Raw genomic sequence first — 19,304 nt, forward strand, 5'->3', positions numbered from 1 at the left:
ACCACAATGAGAAGTCTGTCACCACAATGAAAGAGTACTCCCTGCTCGCTGCAACCAGAGAAAGCCCACGCACAGCAACAAAGACCCAAAGCAGCCAAAAATAAATAAATTAATTAATTAAAAAAATAAGGTGATAGCTGCTGTAGATGGGTATTCCTCCGATGGATCTGGGCAAAATAAATTGAAAACGTTTTGGAAAGCATTTACCATTCTAGATGCCATGAAGAACATTTGTGATTCATGGGAAGAAGTCAACATATCAACATTAACAAGAGTTTGGAAGAAGTTGATTCTAACCCCCAAGGATGACTTTGAGGAGTTCAAGACTTCAGTGGAGGAAGTAACTTCAGAGGTGGTGGAAATAGCAATAGGATTAAAATTAGAAGTGGTGCCTGAAGATGTGATTGAATTGCTGCCATCTCATGATAAAACTTTAGCAGATGAGGAGTTGCATCTTTTGGATGAGCAAAGAAAGTGGTTCCTTGAGATGGAATCTACTCCTGGGAAAGATGCTGCAAAGATTGTTGAAATGACAACAAAGGATTTAGAATATTACACATACTTAGTTGATAAAGCAGTGGCAGGATTTAAGAGGATTGACTCCAATTTTGAAACAAGTCCTACTGTGGGTAAAATGCTATCAAACAACATTGCATGCTAAAGAGAAATCGTTCATGAAAGGAAGAATCAATCAATGTGGCAAAACTCATTGTTGTCTTATTTTAAGAAATTGCCATGGTCACCTCAGCTCTCAGCAGCCACCACCCTGATCAGCCACCAACATCACGGCTAGACCCTCCACCAGCAAAAAGATTACAACTTGCTGAAGGCTCGATTGTTAGCATTTTTTAAGCAATAAAGTGTTTTTAAATTAAGGCATGTACATTGCTTTTTTAGATATAATGCTATTGCACGCTTAGTAAATAGCATAAATATAATGTTCATATGCACTGAGAAACCCCCCAAAATTCGTGTGACTCAATTGCAGTAGTCTGGAACCAAACCTGCAATATCTCTGGGGTCTGCCTGTATAACATGATGGAAGGTATGTGGTAGACGACCTTTATAACATTTTCTGGGCAACTCTTTACAGTGAATACGGTAGGATCAGTACCCCCTACATATTTCCCGTGCCATCTGGTCTTGAGCACTGCAGACTGAGCAGCCTTGGGCTATTACAGGGATCGGTGTTGTTCGAGGATGTATCATTGGACTTCACCCAGAAGGAGTGGCAGTTGCTGGACCGTGCTCAGAGGCTCCTGTACAGGGATGTGATGCTGGAGAACTACGGGCACCTGGTGTCCCTGGGTAAGCCCAGCTTCCCGTGCAGCTCCCAACAGCATGCATTTCCTGTCTTAGGAACCAAGTCACTGTGGCGCATCATGCACATGAGGTTTTGGATTCAAAAACCTTTTAGGGAACTTGAAAGGATATTGTATTCTCACCTCCCTAGTGAAAGGGTCCCCATCATTCTACAGCTCCTAAAGCTTCTCCCTTCTGATTCTTCAAAGGGATTGACTCCTAAGCAACTTTGCCAAGTCCCATGTCGTTTCCCACAACAGGTCACTGTGTTTCCAAACCTGAGCTGATACTCAAGTTGGAACAAGAAGAAGAACCGTGGATATTAAAGGGACAACTCCCAAGTGAGAGCCACCCAGGTGAGTTAATGCGGTCACCTGGAAGGCAGCCAGGGGAAACTGGATCCAAAGTGGCCAGTTCAGGGGGTAATATCTTTGAAATGGGTTTTAGGAATCTCTTTTAGAGGCTCCAGACTTTTAGGAGTGACGGCAGATGACTACCATACCTTAGATATTAAGCCTCCATATATCACTCTCATATATAAATGCTCTTTGTTTTCTGTTTGACTTTTATAGAGAGAGATTCGCTTGGTTTTTGTAGAATCCAGTTGCTGCCTTCCTCATCCTAGACCTTTATTTCTCTGTTTTTCTCTCTGTGCAATAATGGCTATCCTTTACGTTCCCTCCTGTGCCAAATGTTCTGTAAATATGCATTTGTTGATGGATCATTTGATTCAATAAATATTTACGAAGCACCAGCTATGCACCAGTCATGTTCTAAGTCACAGGAGATACAAAGCAAAGTCTCTGCTCCTGTCAGTAGATCCAAATAGCAGATCCATATGTAACATGTCTGGTAGTAATTGGTACTCTGATAAATTAAAGTCAGATGAAGGGGATGGAGACCGACAGGGAGTCCTTTTTCAAAAGGAAGTCAGGGAAGGCCCCTTTGAGGAGGTGGACAGTTGAACAGGAGAGTAGAATGGAGTCTTGAATGAAGGGATGGAGTGAGCGACGGGTTATCTGAGAGATTCCAGATCAAGGAACAGCAGATGCCAAGACTGTGAGACAGGAGCATGCCTGGTGTAGTCAGAGAACAGCAGGGAAGTTGGTGGGACCGGAGAGGGTTCAGTGAGGAGAAAACAGCAGATGATGTCAGAGAGTTAGCTAGAGGCAAAGCTTTATAGGCCTGGTAAGACTGAATTCTACTCTGAGTAAGATAGTAGGTAAGAGAAGAGGTCAGGGACTGCACCCTTGAGCATTACATTTGGAGGTCACGGAGACATAGGGCTCTAGCAAAAGAGACCAAGAAGGAGCACCCACTATGGTAGAGGGAGAATCAGGAGTCAGGGGTTTCCCAGGAGCCACGTGAAAAAAAGTGTTTTTTAGAAGGAAAGAGTGAATTCCCAATATGCAGATGCAAATGTAGTCAGCATCGCCCTTTTTTTCCCCCTGCAAATTATCCAAAGGCCACAAGGAAAAAAAATTTAATGTCAATTCCATTTTTCTTATAGGTTCGAGGCAGCTGAAATCCCAAACTTTAAAAAAAAGTGGAAAAACTGCCAAAAGCAATTAAAGTCAGGCTTGTTCACAGAAATAGAGAGAAAGTAACGTAGCTGTGGAAATAGAGTTAGAACATATTATGCAGACAGTATTTACTTGGCGATTTTACCACAAATGGAACTTAAAGTGTTGAGATTTTTTTTTAACAGTGGAATAGTAGCATTACTCTGAAGGATATCTAGGTTCTGAGTAGAGCTAAGGACATAATATGTGCTAAGTGAAGACCATGAGAGTGTATTTGTTGTTGGAAACACACAATTGATGGAATTAAATACCCTGGTCTGATAGGAGCTGGCAATACTGTAGGCTTGTGGGATGATCAGTTGAACATGTGTTGTGAATTTAGGTATAAAAATCTAGTATAAAGTCTAAGTATGAAAATCCAATATCAGATTTTTCTTGCTAGCATATCGGCCTCTATTTGTTTTATCTGCTACAGAGAAGTCTTAAGTTTTTAAGCATATAACCAATGTTATTGCATAAAATGAAAATAGTAGAAGATAATAATAATCACTCACAGCCAAAAAATTTTAAGACAAAGATTAATAAAGGTCCTAAGACCAAGTCGAATAGCCAGGTGCTTGAGTTCTCACAAAAAAAGAGAAATCAGAGAGGAATAAAAAATGATGTGAAAGTAGAATTAAACAACAAGGTTTTACTGTATCGCACAGGGAACTATATTCAATATCTTGTATTAAACTATAATGGAAAAGAATCGAAAAAAGAATATAGGTATATACATATGTACATGCATAACCGAATCACTTTGCTGTACACCTAAAATTAACACAATATTGTAAATCAATTATACTTCAGTATTTTAAAAGTGAAATTAAAAATTAGTATTGTGACAGGGCACAGTCATTTGGTACAGTACGTCAGCAGATTGAAAGAGGGAAAAGTAGAGTTGTCAGTCAAGACAAATAACTATTGATTAGCTCTGATAGAATCAAATGATATGCAAACATGGCTTATCCTCTATCTTTTCCCTGACCCTTCCCTTGATCACCCTTTAGTCTTCCTTGTCTCCCTATTCAGTGTCCCTTATCTTTGCCCCATTCTTTTAATACCCTCCATCCTTGGATCACTTGTTTTCCTGACATCCTTTGGACTCACTTCACCACTCCTTGTGTTTTATTTCAAACTCTCCATCCATTTTGAGGTAATTTTTGTAACAAGCCGAAGCTTCTAGTATTAATTTTCAGCTTTCTCTCCCTTTTTCTACTGCAATATGTATTTTTGTTTTTGTTTTCATGTACCAACTAAAAGAGTAGGATAAATATGTGCTTAGAAGTTCTTTCATCCCAGGAGACTGTGTCTGAAACCTAAGAATTAACTTAACTTAGGGCATTTGTATACAAGCCTATTCCTTAAGAAATGTGTTAAGATTTATAATGTATGTTAATTTTTTATATTTCTATAAGTCCAAAGAACCAATAACATGGAAGAGATAAGCCAAGAAAATGAAGACAAGTATTTGAGGCAAGGTTTATTCATCAACAACAAAACATTGACTGAGGATAGAAATAAGACCTTCAGAGAAACACTTAATATGACCACAAATCCAGTGCCCTCAAAAAAAATATCCCATCAATGTGACCCATTTGTAACAAACTTGAAAAGTGTTTTTGAATTAGTTATTAGTAATAGAAGCAGTGTGAGAAAAATATCTAATGATTTCAATGGATGTGGATTCCTTACTACTGTAAATGAGAAAACCCATACAGGGAACAAGCCCAGTGAAAATGATCAAAAGAGGAAATCCCACAGACAAATTGAGGACTTTATTCAGTGTCAGAAGAATTCAGCTTTGGAGCAATGTCTTGAATATAATCATTGTGAGAAAGCTTTTCACAGAAAAACAGCCTTTGTTGCATGTAAGAGAGCTCATACAAGAGAGAAACCCTCTGAAGGTAACAAATATGGACAAGCCTTCCTCCAAAAGTTAAAGCTTGGTGCTTGTCCAAGAACTCTTAAGGAAAGGAAACCACACGAATCCAGTAAAAATAGGAAATCCTCATGCTTGAAGTCAAAACGTGCACATCAGAGAGCTCACTGTGAATGTAACAAATTGGGGAAATCTTTTAGCGAGAAGTCGAACCTTACTCAACATCAGAGAGTGCACACAGGAGGAAAACCTGATGAGTATAACAGAAGTGAGGAAGCCTTGCAGAAGTCATCCCACACTCAAAATGAACGAACTGATACAGAAGAGAAAATCTATGACTGTAACCAGTGTGGGAAATCCTTCCACAAAAAGCCACACCTGACTCAACATCTGAGAACTCACACAACGGAAAAACCCAGTAAGTGTAATGATAGTGAGAAAGCTGTGAAAAAGGAGTCCTGCCTCGCTCTAAAGCAGAGAATTAACACGAGCAAGAAAAGCTTTAAAGGTAGTAAGTGTGAGAAATCCTCCCACAAGACGTTGAAACTCAGTCAACATCAGAGAATGTGCTTGGGGGAACCAAATAATGAGTGTAGTGAAAGTGGGAGGGTCTTAAATAAGAAATCACACCTCACTCAAAATCAGAGGGCTCACAAAGGGAAGAAAACCTATGACTGTAATAAATGTGGGGACAGCTTCCCTAAGAAAACAGACTTTTCTCAACATCAGAGTGTGCACACAGGAAAAAAGCCCTATGAATGTAGTGAATGTGGGAAGTCCTTTTTTGTAAAGTCCAACCTCACTGAGCATCAGAGAACTCACACAGGAGAAAAACCCTACAAATGTCGTGAATGTGGAAAATCCTTCTGTCAGAAGTCAGCCCTCACCGTACATCAGAGAACTCACACAGGAGAGAAACCCTATAAATGTAATGAATGTGGGAAAACCTTCTGTGTTAAGTCAAACCTTACTCAACATCAAAGGACCCACACAGGAGAGAAACCCTATAAATGTAATGAATGCTGGAAATCTTTCTGCGTGAAAGCCAACCTCATTGTACATCAGAGAACTCATACAGGAGAGAAACCCTACAGATGTCCCGAATGTGGGAAAACCTTCTATGAAAAGTCAGCCCTCACAAAACATCAGAGAATTCACACAGGGGAAAAACCCTATGAATGTAATGAATGTAGAAAAACCTTCAGCCAGAGGTCAGCCCTCACCAAACATCAAAGAAAAAAACATAAGAAGAAAACTCCCACCAACACTCTCCACGTGCAGAAGCCATCCTCTGCAGTTCATAGCCATTGAACATCAGCAAAATCATAGGACAGAACCGCTTAGATGTCAACACATGTAGGAAAGTCTTTATCAACAGGTTAGAGCTAATTGGAATTACAGAAGTAACATAGGAGCGAAATAGGAGCTCTCTATGTATGCTTTGATTGTGTGAAAGCTCTCAAGAAGTATTCAAAAATATGGAGGGCAAATGTATTATTTTAAGGGATATGGATAAAAATGTTCTTGTGGGAAAATGTTCTTGTGGAAATAGAAGTCGTATTTCAGGTGTGATACCAAACTTGTTACAAAAAAAGATAATAAAATATTCAGTTCTTAATAGAATGTGAAAGTGGAGCTTTTGTCGGGAATAAGTTAAGGTCATTGGCACAGCAGTGTTAAATATATATGTGAAGACCTTCTGAAGTATATGGATAGGTATATAGTGCATGAGTGTGTTATATAACATGAATTACGTGTATGTTGGATTTACATAGGGAACCCACCTCTCTCTGAATCTCAACAATACAGTATGTAAGTGAAAATTGAACAGTGACATAATGTGTGCCTCAACAATTGTACTTCTAGATACATACCCTAAAACAACTGGGCGTTCTAAAGGGTGTTTGGAAATACTGGGGTGATTCGTTGTCACTATGACTGAGGGTGCTTCAGGCATTTAGTGTGTGGGAGGACCAAAGATACGCAATACCCTGCACCATGTCAGAGAAAGGACAGGAGAAGGGGCTCATCCAGGATGCCAGCAACTCCATCACAGGAAAACCTTGCCCTAAAGAAACTCTTGCACATCTGCACCAACAAACATGTACAAGAAGGTTCATTGCAACCTTTCAGGGTTTTGTAATGACAATTGAAAAAAAGAGAAAGTAGCAAATGTCCATTAACAATAGACTAGATGAATATTGATATGTTTATACAATGGGAATAACATACACCAATGAAAATGAAGCTCAGTTATACACATCATGATTGTTATCTTAAAACAATAATGTTTAATAAAAAAGGAAAATATAAATACCATATTATTGCATTTATATAAAGTTCAAAAACAAAGAATTCAACAGTACACTGTTGAGGGATACATATATAAGCAGTACAACTACAAAGGAAAGCCAGTGGATGGTTAACAGAAAATCTAGGATAGCAGTTACATCTATGGAGGAAGGAGGGGCTTACAATTAGGGAGGAAGCTTTATATGGGAAATAGACCCACACAAATATGCCCAACTGGTTTTTTACAAAGGTGCAGAAGGAATTCAGTGGAGGAGAATAGACTTCAACAAATGGTGCTGGAGCAGTTGGACAGCTATAGGTGAATAAATAAATGAAACTCAACCTCCTGAGGAGGAAAGTATGGGCTTTGGATTCAGACAAACCTGACTTTGAATGCCAGCTTTACTACTTACCACTGTGTGGTTCTGGCTTTAATAACCTTTTCTCATAAGGTTATTAAACCTTGCTGAGCCTCAAACCCAAGCCTAGAGCTCATCAATGACACGTTAGGGATGCTGGGGAAATAGAAGGTAAATGAATGGGCTACATTAAATTTACTAGGGTATGTTCCCAAAATGGCCAGCAGAGGGCTCTAGTCGCACATGAAAGACTCCACCACGTCTCTGCTCCGGCTGAAAGCGGTCTGCCTTCCAATCCCCACTCTCCTCATTTCAGCCACCCATTTTCATTAACCCACATTAATGCACAGTGCTGGGGAGACATTTTTCACAGTTACGTGTGTCACTGCGTTTCTGTCAAAAAAACATATCAGATAATTTAAATTATAATACTGCTTTTTTCCTTCCTGCTTTAGTTTTTTCTTAACGGAATAGACATGCATTCTCAACAGGGGCAATATTGCCCCCAAGGGGGTGAAAGTTTGTTCTTGAAGCCTGAAAAAATTCTTAGCTATTACAATGGTTTGTGGCCCTCAAAGGACCATATTTCATAAATAGATACGCAGTATATCTGTGGTATTAAATTTTTATGGGGAGGACAATTAGGAAAAATAATATCTAAAAAGTCCCCTTGGAGGAGCTATAACTTAAAAAAATAAAGGTTGGGAAACACTGGAATAAGGGGAGATGAATGAAGAGAAGATGCCATCGTTGTACCACACCTGAAGTTAGGGACACGTAGCATAATTCTTTCTCCTATAATTTGGGGACTGCCATGGCAGTGTCCAACCTCAACAATTCCTAACTGGAGGTCTTGTCATTGTTCAGAATGTCCCTCTGCCCCTTTCTGACTCCTCTGAGAGACACCACTTTCAGTGATTCAAAAGGAGTCTCTCCTGGGAGGACTTCTTCAGAGATGCCGCATGCCCTCACCCTCCCACCGGAGTTGCCAAGATTGAGCAGAGGAGGGCCAGATGGCACAAGCAAGCTGAGTGAGTAAGCAACCCTGACCCCCATTTCATCCACCTGTTGCCTGCTCCTTGGCTTAAACCTATGGCTGAGGGAATTCCCTGGCTGTCCAGTGGCTAGGACTCCAAGCTTCCAGTGCTGGGGGCCCGGGTTCAATCCCTGGTGAGGGAACTAAGGTCCCACAAGCCACTTGGCACTGCCAAAAGAAAAAAAAACCTATGGTTGTATGCAGTGGGAAGTGGGTTCCTTATGACCAGTTGACAGAGGAGGAAGAAGCCTGAGCTTGGGATATGGAGGAGGTGCCCAATTTTGATGGTAGATGGACATATCCATCCATCATGGCCTCAAACTGAGAACAGCATAGTTACCAGGAAGGGCTCAGATCCCTTAGGAATGAGGGTTGAAGGTCACACCACCAGGTAAGCCACCATATCCAGCAGAGGTGCCAAGGGTGAGGGGAATCTAGAATTGACAGTAGAGATTAGAGCTTTTCTGAGCAGCTGCCCTAGCTCTGCACCTACCTCTTGTTACACAAGGAAAAACAAATTTCTCATATGTTTAAACCACTGTGATTCAGGTTTCTGTTACCCGCATTTCTGGCTGATACAGGATTCCTAACAGTAGCATATGCCTGGGTTTTGTTCTCTAATCCTATTTAGCACACCTTGCGTTTTAATAGGACAATTCAGTCCCTTTGAGATTACTGTAAAAATGGATATATTTTATTTTATTCCTTCCATTTTAATTCGAGCTTACTATTTATTTACTTTGTTATTTCTCTTCCTTTTTCTTGTTTTTCTGGCTTGATAATATGGCCATTTATTATCTGTTTTTCTTTTATTTTTTTTTAAGTATAATTTACATACAACAAATTACACACCTCTTAAGTATACAGCTTAATGAGGGTTTTTTGTAGTTGTTGTTTGGGGTTTCTTTGGCTGGGCCTCACAGCTTGTGGAATCTTAATTCCCCAACCAGGGATTGGATGCGGGCCCTTGGCAGTGAGAACGTGGAGTCCTAACCACTGGACAGCCAGGGAATTCCCTCTGTTTTTCTTTTAGATTTTGGTGTTCTATAGAGCTAGCAATTACCTTTTCTTTTTCATATTCAGAAAAAAAATACATAATCACAATTATATAATCTTCCATTATATGAAAAACACCATCTATTTCTTCACATTAAGATGACCAATTGGGCTTCCCTGGTGGCGCAGTGGTTGAGAGTCCGCCTGCCGAGGCAGGGGACACGGGTTCGTGCCCCAGTCTGGGAAGACCCCACATGCCACGGAGCGGCTGGGCCCGTGAGCCATGGCCACTGAGCCTGCGTGTCTGGAGCCTGTGCTCCGCAATGGGAGAGGCCACAACAGTGAGAGGCACGCGTAACGCAAAAAAAAAAGAAAAAAAAAAGACCGATTGTAATTCTTTTACATCATGCTCCCCAAGCCCCAAAGAGATTTAAATGCTTTAATTTTTTCCTCTCCACCTGCCCCTCCCCAAGTACCAGGCTGAGATCCTTCAGTATTTATAGTCCCGTATTATTATTAGTCTTCCTTTAGGATTCCCTTTTCCCCTCAAAAGTCTGTAGATATTATTACATCATCATTTACTTCCAGTATTGCAGATGAGAAGTCCAATGCCAGCCTCACTGATTTTCATTGTAAGTTACTTATTTTCCCTCTCTGGAGGTTGGTAAGCTTTATATGTATACTTGGTGTTCGTTTTTTTGGGTGGGTGTGTGGGGAGAAGCTCTGTTTGGAATTCAGTGACCCCTTAAAATCTTCTGATCAGGTCTTTGTTGGAAAAATTTCAGGGAAAATTTCCTCCATTGTTTTGTTTCGTTATTGCCTGCCTTCCACTTCTTCCATTTGATGAATTTCCATTTTTCCGATAATAATAATTCCAATATTGAATAATTCAAATAGACAGGTATTTGGTTGCCTCCATCATCCCCCCAACCTCTCTGATTTCACCTCATCATTTCCATCTCTTTAAATTTTTGATATGTGTTTTATTTCTCCATTTGGTATTCCACATCCAGTTGCACCAGTAACCTTCCTCTCCTTTGATTCATCTCCTGAAATGTTTAGTCTGAATATGAGATTTTCCTTCGATCCAGAACATGAGTGTGTGTGTGTTTGTGCGTGTGCACGCGCGCATGCGCGTCACACTGTATCTGTGGATCCTTCGGTGTCATTTTCATCGTCAGTTTCTGTTCAGATTACCTTCTCTCTTCTCCTGTAGGTTTGTACTGGCTGTTCTCTGTGATACACCAGTTCTCTCTCTTTCTCATTTCGAAGACCCCGCAGGTACGTTGGTATTTTCCTTCGCTGACTCCCCGGGGTGCGTGTTCAGCTGCTGGGGACCTGCGGCAGGTCAGGCTCTTGAGTCATGGACCGCCCAGCAGTCTTTGCTCTTCTGGGTCAGCAGTGCTCCGGCTGGTGGGTCGCTGGTCCCAGAAGGACTCCCTCTGCTCCTTCGTCTCCTCATCTGGCATTTTCCCAGGGTAGAAAGGATTGAGCACACCGATTTACTCCCCCTCGGCTTTCTGAGCACTGGAGCAGTAAGGCTGAAGAGTACTCACAGGGGCAGGCACACAGCTCCCTCAGGAAGTTCTTGGATTTGCGTAAGTCAAGTGTTCCCAGATGTTACCTCTTTCCTTCTGACCGTCCCTACTGGGGCCAGCCTCTGGTGGCCCGGCTCTCACTGAACTCAGACTAGCCCCCAGAGATCACTAGATCTTGCTTCTACCCTAAAACCTCAAAAAATGCTGGCCTCAAAAACAAAAAAGCTGCTGGCCTCAAAAAATGTTCAATAGCTGGTTTTAAATTGAAAGATGAGGGCAGCAAGGATGTATTCAAGCAACCGTTTCCCCAGAATTCATAGGACACTTCCGCATACAGTAAGTCCCCTACATACGAACCTTCAAGTTGAGAACTTTCAAAGATGTGAACATGCGTTCCATCAGCATCAGGCGTGAGTGAAATTGCAGCTCACCTTCCTCAGTAACTCTTCTTGCCTGTTCACTTGATGCCAGCCCCTGTATGCCAGCTGTTGTGCTGTACTACTGTACTTTTCAAGGTACTGTACTGTAAGATTAAAAATGTTTTATTTTGGGGCTTCCCTGGTGGCGCAGTGGTTGAGAGTCCGCCTGCCGATGCAGGGGACACGGGTTCATGCCCCGGTCCGGGAGGATCCCACATGCCGCGGAGCGGCTGGGCCCATGAGCCATGGCCGCTGAGCCTGCGCGTCCGGAGCCTGTGCTCCGCAGCGGGAGAGGCCACAGCAGTGAGAGGCCCGCGTATCGCAAAAAAAAAAAAAAAATTTTATTTTTTGTGTTTGTTTTTTATGTACTATTTGTGTGAAAAGTATTATAAACCTATTACATTACAGTGCTGTATAGCCAATTGTGTTAGCTGGGTATGTAAGCTAACTTTGCTGGACTTACAAACAAATTAGACTTATGAACTTGCTCTCAGAATGGAACTCATTCGTATGTAGGGAACTTACTGTAGTCAAAAGGCAGAAATACTATAGGCCATTTCACAGACTATAATGCAATGAAACCAGAACACATCAACAAGAATAGCCAAAGAAAAAACAAAAACCTCACCACCACCAAGATCGCTATAGACATGAATATCCAAAATTCACTCTTTTAGCTACCATCAGGTTAGAGAGAAAATCAGAATAGAAATTATAAATTATTTTAATGAATAACAATGAGAACACAAAATATAAAAATCTTTGAAGTGTGACCAAACAAAAATTCAAAGGAAGAATTACAGATTTAAATAACTTTATTAGAAAAACAAATAAAAGATTTAAAATAATGAAGAGGTCCCAGGGAAAGATAGCAGATGGAATATTCAAGTCTAATTTTGGTCCCACTGAGACACCTATTAAAAATAGAGTAAAGGGATTTTATTTTCACCTTTATATTTTGTAAAATTTCAAATCCCCAGAAAAGGCAGAAGAATGCTACAATAAACATCTCTATACGAACCATTTAGATTCACCAATTGTTATGATTTTGCTGTATTTGCTTTATTTCTTTCTCTCTTTTTATACATATATACACATTTTTTTCTGAATCATTTGAAAATAAGTTACCAATATTGTGACCCTTCACTCATAAGCATGTATCACTTAAGAATAAGGGCAATCTACAAACTCAAATAAATAAATGTTTCTTCAAATACAGAATGTACATTTTTATACATACATGAGCATTTACTAAAATTTATCATCCACTTGGCTATAAGGAAAATCTTGAAAAATTCAATAAATTAGATATTTCATAGGCTATCATCTCTGCTCATCATTCAATAAAAATGAAGTAAATAGTTTTTAAAGTCACCAAAATATGCTCACTACATGGAAATTAAATCTAAGAAACACACTGTTTGGGAACACTTGAATCAAAGGAAAGAAAAATGAAATTACAAATTATCTAGAAAACAAAGAAATGGAGAATTCTTCATTGGAAAACTTACGGGAGATAGAAAAAATTTCAAAGGAAATTTTTTAGCCTTAAGTAACTTCATCACTAAATGGAAAGAACTTGATACTTTATGTGATTCAATTTAAGCATTGCTCAGATCCATAGCCACACCCTACACCGTACTCTTCTTCCACACCTGTCACCCCCTTACTCTCTCTGTCCCCAGGCACTGCCCTGCTTCAATGAACAGCTACCACCTTGAAAGACTGACTTATAGCTTCCCTCTTAGAGAAGAAATGAGGGCATCTTGTTCTTGTATGTGCTCCATAGGTTACAAGAGGGTGAAAGCAGATCTGTATGGTGCAATGGGTAGAATTGCTACCCTTAGGTTATGCACCACCACAGATCTCTGTGGCATTCCCCCCTCAACCCCACTACTCACCAACCTCACCCCTAAATCATTTGCCTTGACTCCTAGATGGAGAGGCTCTACAGGGAACAGCAAGCTATTCCCTGGTCATTAAGCCAGGTCATGGCCTCTGCCATCGACTGCACTACAGGCTGAGGAGCCCCACAGTAGCACAGACAGAAAGGGAGAGACAGACCACTATATGCAGTGGCCAGATTGGTCCAGGAGGCTCTGGCTTCCCCAGAGGCCAGGTAATACTGCCTGGATGCATCAGGTTAATGCCCTGTGGGGCAGACTTTGAACCATAGGAGATGGGGGACAGGAAGGACCCAATGGATAAATTCTTCTCACCTTCTCCTCCTGAGGGATGCTCTAAGACAGAGGAGTTCATACAACCTCTCTGAGGATGTACTGTGAGCCCAAGGAATTAGCCACACTGGTTACAAAACTGTGAACCTCTCAGGAATACAGCCTCTTACCTTTGCTCTCCTCCCTCCCTGCCTCACTTTTTCCTTCAACCTGGTTTCTGTTGTTCCACAAACCCAGTGAAGTGTTAGCATGTAAACTTTTGACACAGGCTCTATTTTCTGGGGAACCCAGGATAAGACAATAGTCTCCTTGAGAAATAGAAAAAGAACAAGAAAATAAGCTGAAAAAAAGTAGGAAGAGAGAAATCATTAAGATGGAAGATATTTTTTAAATAGTAAGAAAAAATAAATCCCAAATCTCTTCTTGGAGGAAAACCATCCCAGTATAGCAGTCAGGGTTCTATAGTGAGTTCTATATTGCAAAAGAAGCTGATCCTGATGATTCAGGAGCAAGCAAGTTGTTTAAAGAGATATCGAGTAGCTCACTATGTCATTGTGAGGGCTGAAAAGCCAGACTGAAGGTTAAGCAATGCCCCGAACCATACCCAGTTCTGCCTGATGAGGAAACTGCTGCTGCTGTCACCACCCTCCCAAAGCCAGGACCTTGACCTTGAAACTACTGTTGGGGCTGCACTGTCAAAGCTCATTGCCTGTGCCATCTGGACCCATGGAAATGGAAACTCCATATAGAACCTGATTCCCCGTGTAGCTCACTTCCCATTCATTCCATGAAGGTCAAATACACACATCCTAATGGTGAGGGAGGCTGGGAATTTGAGTTCTGATGAATAATTTCTCCAAATATAAAAAAGCTATTCAAAAGATGATGGGAAGTGATGAATCAGACAGATGTCTACTATAAGCAATTAAATAGATACACCTCTCAGGAGGCAGATAAAAGATAAGTGAAAGAGAACAAAAATATTTTAAAAATAGTTCTGGCATGACCGATGATCTGGAATAGTGCTGTGCAATGGGAATATAATGTAAGCTGTGTATGTAATTAAAATTTTTCTCTGGGACACATTAAAAAGTAAAAAAGAAATATATGAAGTTAATTTTAATACTTTATGTAATCCAATATATCCAAAATATTATGATTTCAACATGTAATCAATATAAAAGTTATTAAAGAGACATTTTTCATTCTTTTTTCTTATATCAAGTCTTGGAAATCCGGTGTATATTTTAAACTTACAGCCCATTTCAATTCAGACCAGTCACATTTCAAATAATGTAATTGTCACACGCAGCTAGTGGATAGTATAGCAGATAGTGTAGAGATTGAAGAAATAAAATCAGAACCCTATTTCACATCGTTTAAACAAAAATAAATTCCAAATGAGTTAAAGACAAATCTAAAAAATCAAACCATTAAAATCTTAGAACACCTGTAACACTATACCTACTTAGCCCTCAATCAGATCTTGTGACCCATCTGCAATGCAGATGACAGATAAAGGGTTAATATCTATATATACAAAGAGCATCTGCAGATTAGTATCAGCATTAAACTGGCTAGACACTATCACTAGACTATTCATAGAAGAACAAATCCAAATGGTGAATAAACCTAAAAAGATGTTCAACTTCCCTAGGAGTCAGGGAAATGCAAATTACGTAACACTGAGATATCACTTTACTCACATCACACTAGCAAATCAATCGGGAGCATGATAACATCTACTACAAGCTGGGAAGGGACTCTCTTCACCACATTCCAGTAGCGGTGACCTTGTTGGAGAGCAATCTGGCAAAATGTATATCAAAGTAAAACAACTCCACATACTCTTTGACCCAGCAATCTCATGCCCAGGAATCCATCCCATTGAAATCAAAGCACCAGAATATATGTAGCTGTGGTTATTCACATCAACAATCAACATGATTGCAATAAAACCCTAAAAACAAAGTGTCTACTCAGAAGAATAGTTGAATACTTTGTGGTACATTTATATCATGACATGTCGCACAGCCATTAAAAAAGAATTTCTTAAACCTCTATCTAGTGACTTGAGGGAACTTTTATCTTTCATCTCTGCAAGATGCAGAGAAATGTACTATAAACTGTGGTTCGATTTCTGTAAGAGATACGGACAGAAATCTACATAGGTATATACATTTGCATCTGAGTTTATGAGCATGAAAAAATATAGAGGAATATAATACATCTGCTAGCAAGGCTACCTGGGAGGAGGAAAAGCAGATGGTACAGATGGAGAGACAAATAGGAAGGGAGGAAAGAAAATATGAGAATAGGAGAAAAGTGAGAAGGGGGGTTAAAAGGAAAAAACTATTATTTCAAATAAGGACAATTTTTGTAAAAGTTATCACGCGTGTGTGAACAGGGAAAACGTATCTCCATATAAATCTATTGTATACATCTTGTTAATCACGGTAACACCTTACTTGATTTTTTGACTACTCATTCTGTGGATTTCTAACAGGTAAGTTAAAGTTTCTCACAAAACTGTGGATTTGTTGTTTTTTCTTGTAATTCTATCAGGTTTAGTATTATATATCTCAATTCTATGTTACTAGGCACATATAAGCACAAAGACTAAACTTATTGGTAGATTAAATATTTCATCAAAATCTATTTTTGTCTTTTCAAATCATACTGATTATTTTTGCCTTGAAATCTATTTTGCCTAATGCTAAAATTGGTGCTTTCCCTTTGCTGGCATTTGCCTGGAATACCTTTTTCCATCTCAGTATTTTCAGTTTTTCTATATTGCCCTGTTTTTGCTGTCTCTTATAAAACATCACACAGTTTGACTTTTTAAACTCAAGAGTCTTTGTCTTTTAACGGTGAATGTAATAGATTTACATTTATTATGGTTATTGATATATTTGCACATGTTCTACCAATTTACCATGGATTTTCTATTGCATATGCTGTTTTCATGCTTCTCTTTCACCCCTGCTTTTTGGTTAGTTGATAGCATTTTGTTTGTCCTCAATTAATTTTTCTTCTGATGACTTGGAAAATGTATATTCTGTTCCTATTATCTTTATACCTTTGACGCACATAGTTAAGCATATTCTTAATCAACATCTAGAGTTAATTAACATCTGTATCTTCCCACTAAATAAAATGAGAATCTTAGCAGGCTTTTACTTTTCTCTCCTACCTCCTTCCCAGATTTCATACCTCTCAACCCCATGTTATCATCTTAGCTTTTAGTTAATTATTATAAGTAAAGATATTTATTTAAACTTAAAAATAAACCTTTCCCAGTGGTGCGCAGAATTATAAGGATGTCTGCAGAGATTTGAAAAATGGCAACAAATGAAAGTATCAGCATCTTTAGTTCAGCATCCTTGGCTGTGGAGTCACTTTTACCTGAGAATCCTCTGCAGGAACCATTTAAAAATGCTTGGAACTATATGTTGAATAATTATACAAAGTTCCAGATGGCAACATGGGGATGCCTCATAGTTCATGAGGTCCTTTGTTTCTTGTTCTGTTTACCTGCATTTTTGTTTCAATTTATACCTTACATGAAAAAGTACAAAATTCAAAAGGATAAACCAGAAACGTGGGGAAATCAATGGAAATGTTTTAAAGTACTTCTCTTTAATCACTTTTGTATCCAGCTTCCTTTGATTTGTGGAACCTATTATTCTACAGAGTATTTCAATACTCCTTATGATTGGCAAACAATGCCAAGATGGTACATGCTTTTGGCAAGATGGTTTGGCTGTGCAGTGATTGAGGATACATGGCACTACTTCCTGCATAGGCTCTTACACCACAAAACACTATATAATCATATTCATAAAATTCATAAAAATTCATAAAAAATTCATCATGAGTTTCAGGCTCCATTTGGAATGGAAGCTGTATACGTACATCCTCTGGAAACCCTAATTCTTGGAACTGGATTTTTTCATTGGAATCATGCTTTTATGTGATCATGTTCTTCTTCCTTGGGCCTGGGTGACCATTAGTTTGATAGAAACTGTTGATGTCCATAGTGGTTATGACATTCCTCTCAACCCTTTAAGTCTCATTCCTTTCTATGCTGGTTCTCAGCAGTCAGGATTTCCACCACATGAACTTCATTGGAAACTATGTTTCGACATTTACATGGTGGGATAGACTTTTTGGAACAGACTCTCAATTTACTGCCTACAATGAGAAGATGAAGGTTGAGAAAAAGACTGAATAAACATCTCACATAAACCTTCCTGAAGATACACATTTCCTGAATTGAAGTTAGTAGCTAACATTGCTTCTGGGGAGTGGAAATAAACATGTCTTGGTTGCTAAGTGATAAAAAATACATTAACAACTTTTAATTATCTTCCTAGTGGGAACTTTTATATGTTTAAGTACAGTTTCTCTGAGGAAGCTTTAAAGGCCATGTTGCTAACCTCACAAAAAGGATTTAAGTAATGGAACGAGTATTAATGTAGGTCTTTTCCCCAAGTTGTACTATAGGCCTGAAGCTGAAATTGGTCTTCAAACCTTTTATTTTATTTTATTTTATTTTATTTTTTAAATTTACTTTTATTTATTTATTTTTGGCTGCATTGGGTCTTTGTTGCTGAGCGAGCGGGCTTTCTCTAGTTGCAGTGAGCGGGGTCTACTCTTCATTGTGGTGCGCGGGTTTCTCATTGTGGTGACTTCTCTTTGTTTTGGAGCATGGGCTCTAGGCGTGCGGGTTTCAATAGTTGTAACACATGGGCTCAGTAGTTGTGGCTCGCGGGCTCTAGAGCGCAGGCTCAGTAGTTGTGGTGCACAGGCTTAGTTGCTCCGTGGCATGTGGGATCTTCCCAGACCAGGGCTCGAACCCGTGTCCCCTGCACTGGCAGGCGGATTCTTAACCACTGTGCCACCAGGGAAGCCCTCTTCAAATCTTTTAAATATATAGTGGCCATTTCAAGAACTCTTAGTAGCATTGAACTTTAAACACTTTTTTGGAATTTGCTTAAAGATCAAATGCCATGGGTTGAACCACACCAATCTGTACAGTGTGAGGGAGTGCTAACTCTGAAACAGCCAGCACTGGGAATTTCTACTCTTATCTGGAGCTGACCAGTTTGGGGTGATTCTCTTTCTTTGAGAAGTCCTTTTTGATTACAATGTACTACTCTTATCTATAAATTAAGGCATTTCTGAATTGATGAAAGACTATTTTAGTCTAAAGGTTTTCAGGTTACTTGAATTTTTTAAACACTGGGCTTTATTTCTGCTACGTACCCTTTCATTTTTGCACATCAAGTTTTCATTATACTTAAAGCTGTATCTTGAAACTTTGTGTACTGACTTGCTGTATTTGCACTTGGAGCTATTAAAACAAATGATTTTGTTTGATTAAATAAATAAATAAATAAACCTTTCTGGTTTCCTTGCTTACCTGTGCTTCTTATATCACACATTTTCTTCCTAAATTTATTTTCTCTTTGTTGGAGTATATCTTCTACACCAGTGGGCTCTCAACCAGAGGCTATCCTGCACCCCTTCCCAATGTAGGGGTGTTTTGCATTGTCATAGTGATGGAGGAGGAATGCTACTGGCATTTAGTAGACGGCAGTGAAAGACACTAAGCAACCTGCAGCGTGGGGATCCGTCTTACATGATGAACAATTGTTCCACCCAAAATGCCAGCAGGACCCTGTTGAGAAATGCTATTCTGTATGGACTGTGAGTTGCAAACTTTTTTAGTCTGC

General features: G+C 39.6%; 2 pseudogenes; both read left to right on the top strand.

Moving 5' to 3' along the window:
* The first annotated feature begins 3,654 nt into the window (after positions 1–3,654).
* Positions 3,655–5,406, top strand: LOC113605109 (zinc finger protein 12 pseudogene; annotated as a pseudogene).
* An 11,474-nt stretch (positions 5,407–16,880) lies between these two features.
* Positions 16,881–18,000, top strand: LOC113605063 (methylsterol monooxygenase 1 pseudogene; annotated as a pseudogene).
* The last annotated feature ends 1,304 nt before the right edge of the window (positions 18,001–19,304 follow it).

Source organism: Aethalodelphis obliquidens, unplaced genomic scaffold (assembly GCF_003676395.1).
Source record: "Aethalodelphis obliquidens isolate GAN/ISIS:26980383/991018 unplaced genomic scaffold, ASM367639v1 scaffold42, whole genome shotgun sequence".
Lineage (NCBI taxonomy): Eukaryota > Metazoa > Chordata > Mammalia > Artiodactyla > Delphinidae > Aethalodelphis > Aethalodelphis obliquidens.